The 20,216-nt window shown below is 37.5% G+C and overlaps 1 long non-coding RNA gene across 1 annotated transcript; it reads right to left on the bottom strand.

Annotated features, from left to right (window-relative positions):
- Nucleotides 1-606: 606 nt before the first annotated feature.
- LOC121279597 lies at nucleotides 607-15,867 on the bottom strand. The gene is made up of 6 exons (XR_005943444.1): nucleotides 15,820-15,867; nucleotides 15,397-15,637; nucleotides 9,206-9,284; nucleotides 6,173-6,444; nucleotides 2,769-2,806; nucleotides 607-665 (listed from the first exon to the last, which is right to left on the bottom strand). It is a non-coding gene; the product is annotated as an uncharacterized LOC121279597 (long non-coding RNA).
- Between the last annotated feature and the right edge of the window lie 4,349 nt (nucleotides 15,868-20,216).

Genomic DNA, 20,216 nt, shown 5'->3' on the forward strand with positions numbered 1-20,216 from the left:
AAATCTCTCAGCCTAACACCGCACCAGATCATTCATCTTCATGAACAGCCATGTTTGTTTTGTGTGTGCAGCTTTCAAGTTTCCTGTGTTTATGCTAGTTGTTATAGATTCATAATAGTTTTATTTCTATATTTTAAAACAGCTTAAACTGTAGCATTTCTGATAATCTGAGCACAAGGTTTAGCCTACGAGTATTTTGAAATGCACATCTGCATTGCAGTATTGTCCCTGCAGATCGGAAACATTCACTCGCCATCTTTTTTTACATCCATCCATATATAGCAAATTACCTTTTGTTACTTTAATTTCTCACTTTGACACTTTTTCAAAAAAAAACATTTTTTTCAGTTCAACAAATAGTTTACTGCAGGTATTTTCTTTTTGTCATAGTCCTTGCTCGTGTGTCACTGGCTTTGTTAAGGTGCCCCTCAAAAATTCAAAGCATTGATACCAACACAAAATTAACAGCTAAAAACAAAAATATTAGTAAAAACACATATTATTTACATCCTTGGCTCAAAAACAGAATCATAGCGACTCATTAGAAAAGGAAAAATCGTAACATGACGCTGAATGCTATTTTTATTGCCAAAATGTAGATACTTGCCGCACTTCAAACGCAAGCCAAATAGGGACAGGGAATCCTCTCCTTGGTATCATTCACTCTGTAGAACAAAAAAAAGTGAAGCTGTAAGCTTCTTTTGTGAAACACTGACTGTAAAAATGGGAGAAAAAAGATGTTAAAAATGTGAAAAAAAAAGACGTCTTCTATTTTAATTTGACTACCTTAGATACGTTTGACAACTACTGAAAAATCTAAACAAAGATGATTTATCTGAGCTTTTCAGACAAAACAAAATTCTTTAAAAAACAAGCTTTGATGAACAGACAAGCAGCACTTCTGATGCATGCTAACGCCCTTACAAAACTAGCCTCGTATTCATTTACATTAATATTCAAAAGGGCGGATGTCATTCTACAATCCAATGTGGATGCTCACACAATTCCAAAATTACAAACAAAACACACACAAATACATCAACAGACCTTCTACGCCTTATTATACTGATATATTCTTTCATGCTGACATACGAACAATGAATTTTATTTAATCGTCTATTTAATGTTTGGTCACAGCTTGGCATAAATCCCAGACTTGCTCTCATATGCACCCTTGCACCCCTCTGTTTGTAACCTACTCCAAAGAATTTGTTTTAGCATTGAGCACAGATGGGAGCAAGTACTTGGCACAAGCGGCATCCAAACGGATACATATTAGGAATATGCTGGCAGCGACACAAGATGTGAACCGTTGCAAGGAACTGGCACAGGGTCTTCCTCGGATTAGCATTTTACAGGAACTCGAGATGAGAAAAGAAAATCAAATGGATATGCCATTACATTCCATTTTTGTGTAGCAAATTATTTCACTTGCCTTTATACTGCCTTAGTGATAAAGATCAGTCGCACAGGGAAACAAATCCAAGGTAACCAAGGCATTGCTTGCTTCAGAAAGTATGCTGATGCATGCCACTTCACTGACTCCAGCTACGTCAGTTGCAGGATAAACCATGCAGTACTTCCAAAATAATCCGCACTGGTTTTGTTTGTAACAGTGTACTCACTGCAACTACAGTTAGACCAAGACATGATAGGATAGCAATTTTGATTTTAAGAGTTTGCACAATATACGCTGATGTTATAAGTAATATTCTTCCATTTTTAGTACTACAAAGAAATTGATAATTTATGCCCAAGTTATGAACGAAGATTATTAAGAGCAAACAGTGCTGCTAGCCACACCATGACAATGATTGTGTTAGCAAGAAGACATGTTAAATTATCAGTTTAATATAATTACTTAACAAGTTGTGGTCACTGAAATTACACATTCTTAATATCAGTCTCACTTTCAAATGAGACAAATATAAAGCTGAATTTATTTTTTCACATATCAACATACAGGGTATGGACCAGCTATAATAACTTTCTGACTTACAAAAAATATTTAATTCAATGATTTTATATTTAAAAAGTCATTATTTGTTGCTTTGTGCATAAATCAATCTTGGGCCTATGACACAAAAGCTAAAAAATGTAGAATCTTACTTATGAAGCTCATTGTTGTCTTGAACAGTGTGAGTTCCTGTCCAATAGCGTGATATTAGCTATAAAAGTCATACTGTGGTTTGGTCATGGAACAAGAAGACCAGTGGCATTATGAATTGGGCAGGCAGTTAGCAACAAGGCACTATTTTTTTTAAATCAGCAAATCATGCCACCCTATCCTTTGGCCTAAATCCAGTCATGGATCCCCTTTTATAGCTAGGAAACGGGAAGGACAAATTAGTGTTTTTCTATTTTAAGTCGTCATGTTGGTTACCTATAGTATCTTTGCATTTCAGAGAATTCTGAATTGAAGCCAAAATGCCAAATCTTTGGATAGCTACAAAGGATGCAGGCAGAAAAAGGACATGCAAAAGAAGTCAGTCTAACAGAGAAGATAACTGCATGCTCACATACTAACATTGTCACTGCGTAAATCTATGCTCAAATCTAAGATTTTATCTTGCCACTTCTCCTAACGACTTAAAAACTGGGAGGGACAACACTGATATCCAGCTTATTGTTTCTAATTTATTATTTTGTTCTATTAGACAGATTACTGAAAACATACAGGCAAACAATACCTTCACTTTTAAATACACTGGCTACCTCAACAAAAAAAAATGATTTTAACATAAAAGGGATATCTAATGTCCACTTACATCAACATTGTCAAAACTGAAGCATTCAAGACCATCTTCTGAAATACAGAAGACAAATGTTATGGTTAATTTCGATCAATCAAATTTCAAGTTTTCAATGGAAATTATTATGTATTTTAATCAAAACAAACCTGCAAACTTGTCTCTGTTCAAAACACATTAACTTGCAAACATACCCAAATTAAACCATATACAAAAGCTTGCATTTATATAAGACCTTTAACATAGTGAAACATCCCTAGACACTGAGCCAAAAAGGAGACCTTTGGACAGGTGACCACAATCTTGGTTAAAGAGATATGTTTTAAAAAGCATCTTAAAGGAGAGTCTGTGAGGCAGAGACATTTGGGGAGGAAATTCCAGAGCTTAGGGCCTACGTAACTGAAAGCATTGCCACTAATGATGAAGCAAAAACAATGGAGTATGCGCAAGGGGCCAAAATTGCATAAGTGTAAGCATGTCAGGGTTGTGGAACTGGAGGAGGCTATAGATATGGGGAAAGATAAATCAATGAAGGGATTTGAAACCAGGATAAGAATTTTAAAATTGGGGCATTTCTCGACTGGGAGCCAGTGGAAGTCAGCCAGCACTAGGGTGATGGGTGTACGGGACTTGATGCATGTTAGGATAATGGGCAGCAGTTTTGGATGAACTCAAATTTACAAACCGTGCAAGGTGGGAGGAGCTTAATTCAAAATCCTTTGCAACAATGCCAAAGGATTTAAAAGTGATATTTCCTTGTATATTACAAATTAATATGGAAACATCAAATCTCGAAGGTTGATGACACTTTGCTTACCAAACTATGAACTGCAAGTTGTGTTCTCAAAATCACAATAGCAAGAAAATGCTGTAATATTTGATACTTTACTTCAGTTTCAGAAACTGCTGTGCACAAATTGCATAAATATATAAAGAACATTAATGGAAATCTGAGCTAAGCATTTTTCATTTCTACTGGCAAACCTAACCTCATACAAATTAAAACATACTCCATGACTTAACTCAGTATTCTCACCCTCTCAATACACTGATTTGTGTATCTCTTAATCCTGAAGGTAAAGAAATTGGCTCCCTCTCTCATCTGTGTCTAATTCAGACTTAAGAAATAATTCCATACTCAACAGGCTCTGAAGTGTGGAATTATTTTTTCAAAAGGTTGTATTTTCTATGTAATTTGCTAGCCTGAATGCACTATATTAGCACTTATCAACTGATGTACAGCAATCAAGCACTAAAATGCAGGGCTTCATTTTTCAAACGTTAGCTAACAACCTTATTGAATGTGGATTTTAAATTTTCTATATGTAACTAAGTCACAAACATAAAATGTTCTAGAAGCTTTCCACCACAGAATGTGAATTAAATACTGACCATCCATATTGAGAATCTTTAAGATTCTGGGCAGTCCCCGCAGAGAAAAATATTAGTCTACTCACATTATCAAATGGATAATATTACAAAACAATTTACTCTGCATTTATTAAAAATAAAAAAAATTATTTAAAATTTACATAATGATAAATATAATCTATTTGAACATTTTTTTTAACAAACAGCCAGTTCAAGAAACGATGAGCTCCGCATTAAATATTCCTGGCATCTGCAATGATCATGTGAAGTGCTGAAGTATAGAAACAGGTCAATGGCTTTCAAATCCATAACAATGTTTTCCCCATAGGCAATCTAATTTAATCCCACTCTCCTGCTTGCTCACTACAACCATCAGCATCCTTCTTTTGTATCCAAAGGTAATCTGGAAATGTTCCAGTTGGAAGGCAACAATTTTGTTAATAAAAACAAAAAAGGCTGGAAAAACTCAGCAGGTCTGGCAGCATCTGTGGAGAAACAGTTGGTGTTTCGAGCCCGTATGCCTCTTCTTCAGACCCTTCTTCTGAACAGTCATACGGACTCAAAAGGTTAACTCTGTTTCCAGCAACTGCATTATTTTGCTTTCAACAATTTTGTTAAGTTTTGCTCCTGGCTCAGTTTGTCAGCAGCAAAATGCTCACAGCAGAAAACGGAAATCACTTGGTTGTAGACCTCTCTGCACTACTGTGTTCACCAGTAGCACAGCTCCATACCATAAAATTTACCTCAGTGATATAAGCACTGATCCTGTAAGAAATGAATAAGCATCATGCAGTTAGGTTGTATGAGGAACATTTTGCTGGATGAAGGCCCAAGACTTTCAGGTGACAACATTTCAATTGTACGCTGCAGCTTATATTTGTGCAAAAGCACAGGATGATCATGCAAGGTAAGTAAAGGACAGTAAAGCTGCATGAATAATTTAATGTGTCAGCAGCAAAAGAGTAACAGTGGTTAAGGAGCATTTTGTGGTAGCTACTGGTATAAGAAACCATTACATAACCTTATCTGGGTGGCTTTCTTAAGGCCTATAATCTTACTCCTCATTTAAATGTTGATGACATCATTCACGCTACCTCCAGTCTTTTTAGGACCCTTCATTCAGATCTGCAAACCTGAATGGGCATAGATGTAAATGAACCATTTTGCAAGAATATGTCAATCGCTTCCCTTGGCTTGCACACATAAATACAACCCTTTAAATGGCTACTACAGGTACGAACACTTCTTCTGGTAGCTGACAAGAGCCTATCGATTAGACAATTTGAGTTAATAACCAAATCTGTGATGAAAATTGCATGCAAGAAAAGTTAATGCAAACTCTTACACCGTACCAATATTGCCCAATCTGTTCATGAATAGGAATTTTTACTGCTGATATTCTCCTCCATTTGCTATCTTTAACAAAAGAATTGACAGGAATATAATGCAGTCCACTAGTTTTATACTTATGTCTATAAACAATGTATTGCCCCCTGCAGCCAAGGCGAGGGAAGATTAGAGAAAAGAATGGAAAAAAAACAACAATGTTTGAGGCAGAGCCAGAGAGAGAAGCCAAAAACCTGTAAAGATAGGGCACTTAAGTTGTTTTTAGCTCCAAATTTGGACTTAAATAAAAAATTTAGTTTCTAGGATTTTAGAAATGTAAGTTTATGTTTAAAATGTCCAATTCTGATGGACGATTTGGTAATTCCACAATAACCATAGTCTTCACAGCCAGGTACAATAAAACAAACCCAATACAACAGCTGATGTGATTAGAATTATACAGTACTGTGGTATAATACGAGAAACTAACAATGGAAGCAGGGTTCAACAGAGTTAACAGAACATGTCAAAGCAAGAAAGGTTAGGGAGTCAAAGAATAATGATATAACACATTTCCACTCATTACGATGCTGATGTCATGATTACAGTATTAGCTAGTAGCAGGATGGATATATAGCTCTTCCACTGCAGGTAATATTTCTTCCCATCATCCGAACGTAAGAAAATATTGGACATGGAAAGATCAGCTGGTTTGTCAAACCTACCTCACACAATTGTAAAGCCATCAGGCATCATGATTTACAACATCCTGTTAAGAATCAGGATTCAGTTTCTTCTGGATACGTCATATGCACGCCTTTCCATTTTCAGAAGGTGACAAATCTTTTATATTTGTTGCATGAGGATGAATTTGATAAGATTAAAGTGTGGAAGTATAGGTGACCACAGCAAGTATTCACTCAGGTGATGTAGCAACAGTTATTTTGTATTAATAAAAATAGAAAATGTTGGAAATACTCAGCAGATCAGGCAACATCTGTGAAGAGAGAAAAACAAAATTAATGCTTATTTTCCTTTCTGCATGCTGACAATTGGGAATTATTTTGTCTTTAACCAGGTCTTCATACAAGGACATTGTCTTGGATCAAAGGCAACACCTTTTCTACATAGAACTATTTGCAGTGAAACAACTTTCATCTATACGTGTAATTAGGATAATAAAACGTCCCAAGGCACTAAAAAGGGGTAGAGAGACGAGAGGTTTAGGAAGAGAATTCCAGAGTTTGGGGCCAAGAGAACTGAAAGCACAGCTGTTAAATTTGGAGCAGCCAAAATTGTGGATGTACTGGAGGCCAGAATAGGAAGAGAGCGGAGATCTCAAAAGCATGTAGGGTTGGAGGAAGACAACAGAAATAGCGAGGGGAAGAGGCTGTTGAGGGACTTGAAAAAAAGAATCAGGATTTTAAAGTTGAAGCGCTGTCAGACCTGATGCTAGTGAAGGTCAGCAAGCAGAGGTATAATGGATGAACGAGCTCTTGAAGTGATTTAAGATGCAGCAGAGTTTTGAAATGAGGACATTTATAAAGGAAGATGGGAGGCTGACTAGGAGTGCATTGGAATGGTCAAGTCTATCAGCAACAAAGACATAGATGAGGGTTTCAACAATAGATAAAGTGGAGCAGGGTCAAAGTTGAGCAGTTACCCAGGTAGAAGGCACTCTTTGTGATTGTGTGTTTAGATGGCCCAAACACAACACACTATGGTTGCGAAAGGTATTACTCAGCTTAAGACAGTTGCCAGGGATGGAAATGGTGGTCAGGGAATGAAGTTGGTAGTGGGGACAAAATACAAGGACTTCAGTCTTTCCAATACTTAGGTGGAGGGCATTTTTGCTCATCTAATATTGAATGTCGGGTAAGTAGTGTGACAATCAAAGACTAGGGGGCATCCCCACAGAGGCGGTGGTGAGATACAGTTAAGTATTGTGGCAGACATGTGCAACCTAATATGTTTCTGTATGATAATAATGAAGGACAGCTTTTGGAAGAAAAATAGAAGGAGGCCAAGGATAGATCATTGGTGGGGGTTAACAGTCCCAGAGTAAGAGGAGAGGCATTGCTGATGATTCTCTGGCTATAATTCAACAGGTAAGAATTGAAGTACTACCCATCTGGATGATGGAGGACAGACACTGAAGGAGGAGAGTGTGGCCTACTGTGTTGAAGGATGCAGACAGGTTGAGAAGAATGAGAGGGACAAGTTATGGTCAGAGCCACAAAGAGTCATTTGTGACTATGACAAGTGCCGTTTCAGTACTGTAGCTGAGCTAGAAACCTGATTGGGGAGATTCAAACATAAAATTGAAGGAAAGATGGGCATGAATTTGACAAGTAACAAGGCTTGCAAAGATCAAGAGAAAAGAGAAGTTGGAGATGGGGCGGCAGCATGCAAGGACAGAGGAGTCAAGGAGAGGTTTTTTGAGGTGGGGCGATGACAGCAGATTTGAAGGTTGAGGGAATAATACCTGAAGAGAGAGAACTATTAATAACATCAGCTAATACGGGGCCAAGAAAGGGAGGTTAATTGGTCGGCATTTTGGTTGGAATAGGAGCAAAAGGTAGATTTCATGGTTAAGCTGAGGTCAGAGGGAACGTTGTAGGAGATAGAAGCAGCAGAGGCAGCTGAACAGATAGTCTCCAGGTTTGTTGATATAATGTGTTAGTTATCTAAATAATAGGAAGAAGCCTTATGAAACTCTTTTAGCCTCAATTAGTCACCTGATTATCTGTCAGAACCATTTTGGCACAAGTCAGATTCATAGCCTAAGAAAGATAGCAATTTAATTTGTTAATTTTATTCTGCTCATCTTCATTCCCAGACCTGACATGTAAAATCAAAATTTGTCTCTACTCAATTTCCATTAACCACCAGAAAGGATGTTTGGCTATAGTGGATAATATAGGTTCCACTGCAAAACAAAAAATTTGCCTATAAATCCATTAACATGATTTCTGGTATTCTCCCCAGGTACAATTTAACAAAGAGGATTCAATATATGCATCATCTCAATTGGTCCAAATATAATTCCAATAATTAATACGATGAAAACATTACAGTACATCATAAACAGTTGCCAAACATTAACATTTAAAAGAAATGAAAATGTTAATGCAGTGTCAGCTGTGGCTTATGTCAGCAATTTACCCTCCAAGTCAGAAGGTTGTGGGTTCAAATCCCACTCCAAGACTTGAGTACAAAAATCTAGGCTGACATTCAGTGCAGTACCGATGGAGTGGTGCACTATTGGAGGTGCTGTTTTTCAGATGAAACATTAAACTGAGGCCCTCTATGCCCTCTCAGGTGGATGTAAAAGATCCCACAGCACTATTTTGAAAAGAGAAACAGTTATCCCTGGTGTCCTGCCCAATATTTATCCCTTGCTCAACATCACAAACAGATTATCTGATCATTTATCACACTGCTGTGTGTGGTAGTTCACTGAGCAAATTGGCTGCCACTTTTCCTAGATTGCAAATATCCTTCCAAAGTATTTCATTGGCTGTAAAGTGATTTGATATGTCCAGTGGTTAAGAAAAGCATTTGACAAACGTGTCATTTTTGCTGGTGGTTTGACGTTAGCAAAATTACAATAGCCAGATTTAAACTTTGTCACAACGTGAATGCAAACTTCTTTTATAACAGTGCAGAAATTTGGTAACAGTAATTCCATGATTATCGTCTAAAAATTATCAGTTATCGTACAGCTGAAGACAATTTCTCAGATCAACTATACTCACAAATTTGATAAGGATGGTATTTATGTTCTGCTAGCAGTTCATCATTCTTACAGCTTTAATCTTCCATATACTGGGCCATCTGCGAGGTGAAAAAAAGTCAAGATACATGTAAAAGCTGGAATATTCAGTTATTACCCCAAAATTGAAAATTCAATGAAAACATCCTTTTAAGATAATTCAAAACAAAATGTAGAACATTTAATTCTCTTAAAACATCTTTAAAACATGCTACTGAGCGTCTGCAATGGCAAGACATCCTAAATGCATTCATTACAATAAATAGAATTGATAGAACTTTGAACCAAAAGTAGAATATAAGTCAGATAAAATCGCATTTAAGCATTATGGTGCTCTGATCAAACTGAAATTTGAGTACTGCGTTTAGTTCTGATTGCTGACACATCCTGAAGGCAGTCCAAAGAACAAGAGAAGACTGTTCTATGCTGAATTATCAGAAAGACTAGAAAAAAAACTGTGGTCACCAGCTGAGAAAAAAGGCATCTGAAGTAATCCTATAGAAGTATATAAGATAGTTGAGAGAATAGGAAAAAAATAAATTTCCAATAGTATTGTAAATTAAATTGCACGAGCGTGAACAAAACAGAACTAATTTCCAAATAGAGTACTGAAGATGAAAACCCTAGTATTGTTTTAAAAACTGCTCATAACAATGAAGGATGGAGGGGATACATCAAGATCATTGTAGTAGATGAATTAAGGTGTGATGAATGGCCTTATTCATTCACAATTATCCTGTGGATATGCACTAGTGTTAGGTCAACTATTTATTTTTAATGGAATGTTATTGTGCTTTTACATAGAAAGTAAAATATAAGCTGTTCATGTGTCCTTAGGGGAAGCTAAGGGCTAAAACTGGCAATTATCCATTTGGTATCATTAAATTTTCTTTCTGGAGCAGTTTAGAATTTATCCATATAGAGGTACCTGTATCCTATATTATTACAGCCTCTAGTTGTTAATGTGCCCATGGCTGTCTGAATATACTGCATATTGTATCCATTTAGTTTCTGAAACCTAACATTTTTCTTGCACCAATGAATTTAGAACACATTCCTAAATAAGAGTTATTTAATACACACTTGGGCATATTTTTATTTATACATGTACACACTTATATAAGCTGTAACTGCAAAGCAGCAACAAATTTTTTCCATTGTCTTAGTTTTGCTTAGTTTTGCTTGTAACAAAGTGAATTGAATTATAAAGCAGAACATCTTTTGTTACTTCTGGAATGCTTTTCATTAGACTATTTTATATTAAAATAATTAGGGAACAGGTACCCAAATCCACCTCTTTGGATATTTCTCATTAAAGAAGCTGTATTTAGTTTTAGAAGATTTGTCTTCGTGGGTTTTTTTGTTGACTCATTTTTTTTTTAAATGTAAAAGTAGGGAACTGGCTCCCCCTATCCAAGTCCATTCTGCTTGCCTTCAGATCATCTGGATTATGATAAATAATTTATACATTTACTTCAATTTACACCAAGCAACTGTGCTGAACATTTTTGAGACTATCGCAGTGAGAAAACTAAAAATATATTTTTGTCATTACTACTGATGTTTACTTGTTATTCTGACGTGTCAAAGCCATTCAGGCTTTGAGGTCTTTTGGCACAGCTTCAATGTTTCAGAATCTCACATACTCTGGAATCCACATGCTTTATAACACTGCTGATAGTGGCAAGATTGGGGGTGGGGGAGTGGGTGCAGTTTTCATTGATTTTTTATAATTTCTAAAGTTTCTTACTCATAATTGCCACCAAGCCAAATATCCTTGTCAATGCTAGGATATTTACTGAGAAATAGTTCTAAAACAGACAATAAATGTCAAAATATATGGAGCTAACTTAGCTGCACCAATATATTTTTTCATTAAAGAAGCTGTATTCACTTTTAGAAGCTAATTTATCTTCATTCTTTTTTATTGGCTTATTTAAAAAAGTGAAAATGAGTAAGGAATTGATTTTACTAATCCAAGGCCTGGCTCCTGGTCATCTGGACAAATGGCATAGAAACAAGAAACAACTTTTAGGGAAAATACAGAGACCATCACTAAACATTTTTTACAAGATTATATATATTTATTATTTTAATTTTTTCCAAAATATGTAGAGGTTTATTTCAAAATTAAACACTTGCACATTTGAACCTTAATTCTTTTATTTGTTCATAGGATGTGGGCATCACTAACAAGGCCAGCATTTATCCCTAATTTCCCTTGCGAAGATGGTGGTGGGCTGCTGCCTTTAACCACTGCCGTCTATGTGGTGTAGGTACACCCACAGTGCTATGAGGTAGAGATCTCCAGCATTTTGAGCACCACAATGAAGAAACATTGGTGTGTGGCTTGGAAGGAAACTCAACTGAATTCAAAAGCTGCACAATCAAGGGCAGAAGCTTATGTGCAAATTATTAATGTATTCAGACGACATTCCCAGTAGCTCTTTTTTCACTTTAAACTGTGGATGTTTTACGTGGGTATTAACCAAAGGATATAAATTCTTTAGTGTTTACACAAATGAATGTGTTTTTTTAAAAAAAATGTTATTACTTGAACAGTTTGGATTGTTCTTTTTTAAAAGGCATAATTCCACAATGCAAAAAATTTATTGCCACTCACAGACCACACTTAAAGAGTCTAATCCAATATTAAACACTTAATAGCAACTACCATCTTACCCTGCAGTGCCAATCCTATTAAACTAGTTTTAAAAAATGCAAGTTGCCAGTGTGTGTAAAATTGCAGCATGAAAACGTAAAGATTTAAGGAGAAAATGCTTAGTTCAAATAAATAGATAATTTATTCCTCTAGATACTAATTTCTTGTCTTGTGGGTAAAATATGCATATGGAGGAACTACCAAACCGTAGGTTGTGAGCAAACCATACTTTTTGCTCATTTTAACATGGCCTTATAGTGGGCCTTACTGCAAGTATGATAATTATTTGTATTTTGTTATCATAACGGCTCACCAAAATAGGACAAGTCAAGCATTCTAAATAGGAGGCAGACTTCTGTACACTAAAACTGGAAGAAATAACTAAAAAAAATACTTTAAATTTACTCAGTAAAAATAACAACCGATTCTGGTGATTTTTTAAATATCATTTCATTCTTATATTGACTTTTTTTTAAATCATCCTGTGATGTGGTCACTGACCTCTGCCAAAGGCATGGCACTATGTTGGTTACACGCTCATATCAACAATAACTTGCAATTATACAGCACCTTTAACACAATTAAAAACATCCTAAAGCACCTGAACGAATGCTTTGTCTTAGGAGAATATAATTTTTCATCCTCTCTGCACTTTTAGTTTCTTGTATGTCTTACTGTTTTATATACTCGGCTAATCTAATTGGAATGCAGTAAAAGCAGTAGCTGCTAATTACATTCCTTGACATATCCATCACCAATCTTCATTTGTGAACCACATAAAAGCATTAAAACGTCATCCAAGTCATACATCATAACTTGCAAATCTATCACCATCCCCATTCATTGCAAGGTCAAAATCCAAGAATTCCCTATCTAAGAGCATGATGGGAGTACTTCCAGCATATGGACTGCAGAAGTTCAAGGTGGCAGCTCACCACTATATTCTCAAGGACAGTTAGTGATGGGCAAATAATGCTGACCTTGCCAGCAACATCCATATCCTGTGAATGAATAAATAAAGAGAGCATAGATAAAACTGCTACCATTTGAATTACTGTAGCTGTAAAAAGACTTGCATTTATATAGCACCTTTAACAACACTTCAAAAGTACTTCATTGACTGTAAAGTGCTTTGGGAAGTCCTGAGATTGTGACTGTTGCAATGTAGGAAACAAAACAGCTGATTTGCACACAACAAAGTGATAAAAAGCCAAATAATCTATTTTGTGATATTGGCTGAAGGATAAACATTGGCCAGGTGACTGGGGATAATTCCCATGCTCTTCTTCAATAGACTGCCATGATTTTTTACGTCCACCCAAGAGGTAAGATAGAGCTCGGTTTAATGCCTCCTCCGAGAAACAGTACCTTCGACAGTGCAGCACACCCTCAGTATAGCACTGGAGTGTCAACCTTGATCTTTGTGCTTTACAATCTTGAACAAATGAACTTCAGACCTGGAAGTAAGAGCATTACCAACAGCTGACACTACATAGTTTGCTGTGCTCTCACCATTTTACATCAAAACATTACACTCCTGCTTGTACAATGGTATTATACCAATGCTGTGTCAACTGTAGAATCATAGAATAGTTACAGCACAGAAGACGGCCATTCGGCCTGCCGTGTCTGTGCTGGTTCTCTGCAAGAGCAACTCCCCTATCCCCTACCCATAGCACTGTAGTTCTTTTTCTAGTCAGATAATTGTCCAATTCTCTTTTGAAAGCCATGAATGAATCGGCCTCCACCACACTCTCAGGCAGTGCATTCTACAGCCTAACCACTGGCTGCATAAAATGTTTTCCTTGTGTTACCACTGCTTCTTTTGCAAGTTACCTTTAATTGAAACCCTCCAGTTCTCAATCTTTCCACCCATGGGAACAGTTTCTTCCTATCTGCTCAGATTTTGAACACCTCTATCAAATCCCTTCTTCTCCAATCTAACATAACTTAAGATCTTCATTATTGGGACCATTATCAGGAATCTTTTCTGTACCCTATATAATGTCTTCACATCCTTCCTGAAGTGCTGTGTCCAGAGCTGGATAAAATACTCCAGTTGTGGTCTAACCTGTATTTTGTATAGAGTTATTAAAATATCCTTGCTTTTGTACTCTATGTCCTTTCTTATAAAGCCCAGGATCCTGTTTGCTTTATTAACCATTTTCTCAACCTGCCTTGACATTTTCAATGATTTATGCACATATACTCCCAGGTCCTTCTGCTCCTACATCTCCTTTAGAATTGTGCCCTTTATTTCATATTGCCTTGCCTTGTTCAACCTAACAAAATGAAACATTTCACACTTCTCTGCAGTAAATTTCATCTGTCACTTGTGCACCCATTTCACATGCCTGTCTACATCCTTTTGAAGTTCTACACCACCTTTCTCACAGTTCACAATACTTCCAAGTTTTATATCATTTGCAACTTTGAAATTGTGCCATGCACACCCAAAGCTAGGTGATTAATATATAGAGCAGGAAAGACAGAGGTCCTAACAAGACATCTGGTGTACCCCACTGTTTACATTCCTTCAATCCAAAAAGCAACCAATCACTACTACTCTCTGTTTACTGTCACTCAGCCAGTTTCACATCCATGCTGCTCCTGTCCCTTTTATTCCATGGCTCTCACTTTACTCACAAGCCTGTTATGTAGCACTTATCAAATGCCTTTTTAAATCCATGTAGCCAATTTGCACCCCCTTGAAATGGTCTTGTACCAGATTCAAAATCCCAAACAAATGAGTTCTACATTTTTTCACACTTTTGCAGTGTGACATGATAAACTACTTCACACTACTGCAAACATGCAGTAAAATTGAGTATCCACATGCACTCTAAAGGTTCCAATTTAGAATGCTTTATTATAAAATGTGGCTTTTGCCCTTCTAAATGTTATGATATTCCCTTATGAAAGTTATTTGAAAATCCAATTAACATTAAGGGGAGCTTCGGAAATAATTTTATAAATCTGTATTTTCTCATCCAGATATCCACAAAGCCCCCATCTTCATTTGGCATAGTCTGAGCAGTACCTAATCCAGCTCCCATTTCTTCTTAATGGACGCAGCAAACATTTCAGAGCAATAAATTTAAACTTGCAGAATGACCTTCATCCATTTGCCCGACCAATTCAGATTAAGTATTTGAAAATTAAGCCTTTCCATTCCGTTAAGACAATAATTTGCCGGATCTTTCAATTACTGTGGTCAATAACCTTGCAAATGGTGCATTAACAACTTTTGGGGGGTTATAATTATAAAGCAGCCACCTAATTCTATTCAGTGTGCAAGCGTTTTATCACCGAATTATTTCGCTCCTTTGAAATCAAAGCATCTATCGCTTCAGGACAGTCAAACCACTGCTCAAGGCCAAGGTCTTCGCTTCAACCAAACGCAAGGGCGGAAGCCACGTCAGGGCCGATTGATTGACAGCTCCGTACAACGAATCAAAAAGCAGCAAGGCGGCAGCGCCCAATCAGAACGACGCGACCGGTTGTTCACCCACCAATCAGAGACGAACGCAGGCGAGATTTCCACCGTCAGGTTAGGTTTCCACCGGAGTACAGGGCCATCAGCGTGCCTGGCCGGCCAGTCAAATCGGAGGTGATGCGAAGCTGATAAGAGGAGCCGTTTTCCTACCGGAGCAGCCCGCCGGCACCACCTCACATTTCAAGCTGATATTTAACGCCACGCCGGGAAGTGGTGCGGGGCTCCTCGCCGCCAAAAGTCAGCAGAAACTTTCCGCTCTAAGAGATAAAAAAAATGGCGGCCTTCATGGAAATATTTTATGTACAGATAGATATGAACCGTCTCCCCTTCACAAAAAGTCGAACAATCCCTCCCTTCTTCCAAGGAGAAGCTTTATGTTTTAACGGTAACTGTGCCCCCACCCGGTCTGATCACAGCCTGAGGACAGTCAGACACTTACCTCCCTCCGCCACCGCCTCACACTCCAGATCACAGCCTCACTGTCGAGTCCGTGCGCCCCACGTGACCTAGAGCCCACAGCGCCGGCGCAGCCGCTGACCCAGTCTCCTCTGCTTGGGATATCTGGCTGCTACTATGCAGTAGCAACAGCAACCAAATTTCAGCAGCTATAGTATTACTGAAGATTTATATTATTTTGCAAAACAATATTTTTATTGTTCTAGTAACGTTTTTTAAATGCATCAACAGAAGGGGCAAGGGAATTATTTAACAATATTAATGTGCTTTCACATTATTAGACCAGTGATATTTATTTTTGAAGGATCAGGGCCCCTGTAAATCCTTGTGGTTTACTTTTGGATTTCATACTTTTTTGCGCAAACTCAACTGCAAATAAATATTTCAGAAGCTGTAGAATGGAGGATACCATTGACTACTTCACTGACTGTGAAGTGCTTTGGGAATCCTGTGATTGTGACTGTTGTAACGTAGGAAACACAACAGCTGATTTGCTAGTTAATTTAAAAACGCCAACAATGGTGTACTCAGCTGGGGGAAAAAAATCAGTTGCCTCTTCAGCTACCTTTCTATATACCCCTCGACATACAAGTTTAAGGGTGCAGAGAGAATTTGCTAAAAGCATCAAAATAGGGGTATGGCAGACTGAAAAATTGCTAGACTTGGGCAGAAACGTAACAATGCAATTCATTGCAAATTTGTCATTTTCATGGAAAAATTAGATGAAATTCTCAATGATGAAGAAAATGAGTTCTAGGGGTGTAAACACTTCTTCAAATGAAAAACTGCCACCGGACCCAGGAAGATTCACCACCATCCCCAGCTCTACACAGACATAGAATATGGCCATTCAGCCCCATCTTGCCTGTGCCAGCTCTTTTAAAGAGCCATCCAGTTAGCCCCACTCCCTGGCTCTGTCCCATAAACCCTGAAAAATGTTTCCCTTCAAGAATCTATCCAAATCCCTTTTGAAAGTTACTAATAAATTACTTCAATCACTGCTTCAGGCAATACATTCCAGACCACAACTTGCTACATATTTTAAAAGCAAAATTGTTTTTGTTTTTGCTACATATTTTCTTCCCTCATGTTGCTTCTAATACTTTGCCCACACCTTGTCCTCTGGTTACCAACCCTTCTATCAAATCTTCTCTGCTGTAAGATGCATGTTTAATGGCCCCAAATTCTGGAGTACTCTTCTTATGCCTCTCCAACTTACTTTCCTCCTTCAAGACAGTTCTTAAAACCTATTATTTAACCAAGATTTTGGTCATTTGATCTAATATCTCCTTACGTGGGTTAGTAGCATACTTTATTTTATAATGCTCCTGTAAAGCACCTTGGGATGTTCATTATAGGCCCACATACAAATATAAGTTGTTGTTATGGAAAACCAACCCAGCTTCCCCATTCTACTGATGTGTTCCTCACCCCCAGCACCATGCTAGTAAGTCTATACTGCCCCTTCCAAGGCCTTAACATCCATCCTAAAGTATGGTCTCCAGGATTGAACACAGTGCTCCAGTGGTGGTTCAACTAGTGCTTTTTAAAGGATTAGCACAACTTCCTTACTTTTATACTTTCTCTATAAATAAAAGCAGTGATCCCACAGTCTTCTTAACTTTTTCTGCTACCTTCAAAGATGTGTACACACACACTTCCAGGTCTCCTCCACCACCTCAAAAATTGTATCATTTAATTTGTTTTGATTCTTTCCACAAAATGAATCACTTCACACTTCTGACTTACATTACATTTCTGACTTTTGTGCCATTTGTAAACTTTGACTACCCAAGTCAAGGTCATTAATATATATCAAAAAGAGCAGTAATCCTAATACCAATCCCCCAGATAACACCATTGTGTATTTCCCTCTAGTCTGAAAAACAACGGTTCACCACTACCTCTCTGCTTTCTGTCCCTTAGCCGATTTCATATCCACATAACCACCGTCTCTTTACTCCCATGGGCTTTAATTTTACTAACAAGTCTATTATGTACTATTTTGTCAAACACCTTTTTCATATACACACCACACTCATCAATCCTCCCGGTTACTTCAAAGAACTCAGTCAAATCAGTCAAACACAATTTGCCTTTAATAAATCCATACCAACTTTCATTAATTAGCCCAGACTTTTCCAATTGCCAATTAATTTTGTTCCGGATTCTTGTCTCAGCTTCTTCACTATCGATGTCAAGCTGACAGACCTGTAGTTACTAGTTTATTTCTCTTTCCTTTTGAACATTTTCAATCTTCCAGTCCCCTGGCAACACCCTAATCAAAGGATTGGAAGCATGTGACAAGAGCGTCCGCAATTTCCACCATTACTTCCCTCAGTAACCTTGGATGCATCCCATTTGGATTGGGTGACTTTGTTTTACACTGGAAACTGATCCAGCACTTGTACGTACATTTTTGCTTTATGGTGAGCTGTACTAGACTGCTCATATTTGGCTGGAACTCGTGCATTAATTTGTCTTGATGTAGTGGCATGGAACAGAATGGAAGGAGGTGGTGATGAACGGAAGACATTGGTTAGGCCACAGCTGGAGTACTGTGCAGTTTTGGCTACCCCATTATGGAAAGTCATAGCAAAGATGTATCTTAGATTAATGAAGATGATGGCAGAGATGAGGATATATAGTTACACAGCAAGTTGTAAGGTAGTTAAAATTGACTACTAGAGCTCACGAGATGCATAGAATTCAAAAGCAGAGAGAGATCAAGCTAGAACTTTTATAAATCACTCCCGAGGTCTCCCGAGTATTGTGGACAATTCTGGGTACCACACCAGAGTAAAAACGTAAAGGCCTTAAAAAGGGTATAGAGGTGGTTTACCAGGATATATCCGGTGATGAGGGACTTCAGTTATGAGAAGTTGGAAAAGTTAGGATTGTCCTCCTTGAAACAGGGAGGATTAAGAGATGAGTTTATAGAGGTTTTCAAGATGATTAGGTTTTGATAGAGTAGATGGAACAAAACTACTCCCTCCACTGTATGAGTCAATAATCAGAGGCCACAGATTGAAAATAATTGACAAAAGATCTAGAGGGAAGATTATTTTTCACTCAGTTGTCGACATCTGGAACGCTCGAGCTAAAAAGGTGGTAGAAGCTTCTTCCATAAATAATTTTGAAAAGGTGGTGGAGGATGAGGAACTTACAGGGCTACAGACAAAAAGCGGGGATGTGGGCCTAAGCACAACAGCTCTTTCAAAAAGCCAGCACAGGCAAGTTGGACCAAATTATCTCCTTTTCTATTGTAAGTTTCCATGATTCTCTGCTTGTTGAGCCATTTGTAAAGTTAAGACTGTATTCACTGGAACAAAGAAGGATCAAGTAGAAGTGTACAACATTTATGAAAGGACTTGAGGATAACAATGAAAGATCATTTCCATTAGTTAATGAATTACTAACCTAAAATTAATACAGAAAACAAAATAGGGAGGCAAGTATTATTTTCAAAGGGATTATTAGAGTATAGATGGACTACTCCTCTTAATTTGTATGTTCGTATATGTGTATCACCATAACTACTATTGAAGCCAGGTCAATTACAACATTAATGAAAGACAAATGTTTATAAAAATATTAAAAGATAAAGAAATTACAGTACACAAGCCTGTTGAAAGTTAGCATTGGTGCTGACAAAAATAGTTTCCTTCTGCACTTAAATTTCTATGATTCTATAACAATATAAGGTGCTAGTGTCAAACAAACTACAAGCTTAGCCACACTAAGTGAATGGTTAATTCTACCGAGCAAAATAAAAAGAAACGGTGGATATTCATGGATAAACCTCTGACCTGACTAGTTCAGACCTCTGCATTCACATTGTCTCAATCAAAGGCAAGGCCACCTCTGATTACTTCCTTGTATCCAAGCCAGGAAGTTTAAAATGTTAAAATTCAGCAGATACTAAAATTGGCTTTATATGCAAGCCCACACAAGCGAAAGAAACCATCAGGATTTTCTTGGGCACCAACACGCACATTCACAAAATGTCTTAAACCAAAACTCTCAATACCTCTGATTTTACAAGCTGCTATTCCATCTGCAAACTCCCTTTTCTCTTCTTGCTCCTTCTTCAGGTCCTTGAACGTTTTCTGCAAAATGCCTGGCTATCATATCCGCAGCAGGATGTTTGAATCTCTTCAACCCCTTACAACATTATTTCCTGCTGCATCTGTATTTTCAAATTGGCCACTGTCTAGCCTTTGGCCTTCCAAACATCGAATTGCTTTAGCAACTGCACTTACAAATGATGATGAGAAGTCCAAGGCTAAATCCTTGGGTCACACCAGAGATAACGGTTCAAGGGTTGGAAGATAAGTATTTCTGAAAATTATCTGGATACGATTGGGCTGGCAAAAGCAG

This window comes from Carcharodon carcharias, chromosome 7 (assembly GCF_017639515.1).
Source record: "Carcharodon carcharias isolate sCarCar2 chromosome 7, sCarCar2.pri, whole genome shotgun sequence".
In the NCBI taxonomy this organism is placed as follows: domain Eukaryota; kingdom Metazoa; phylum Chordata; class Chondrichthyes; order Lamniformes; family Lamnidae; genus Carcharodon; species Carcharodon carcharias.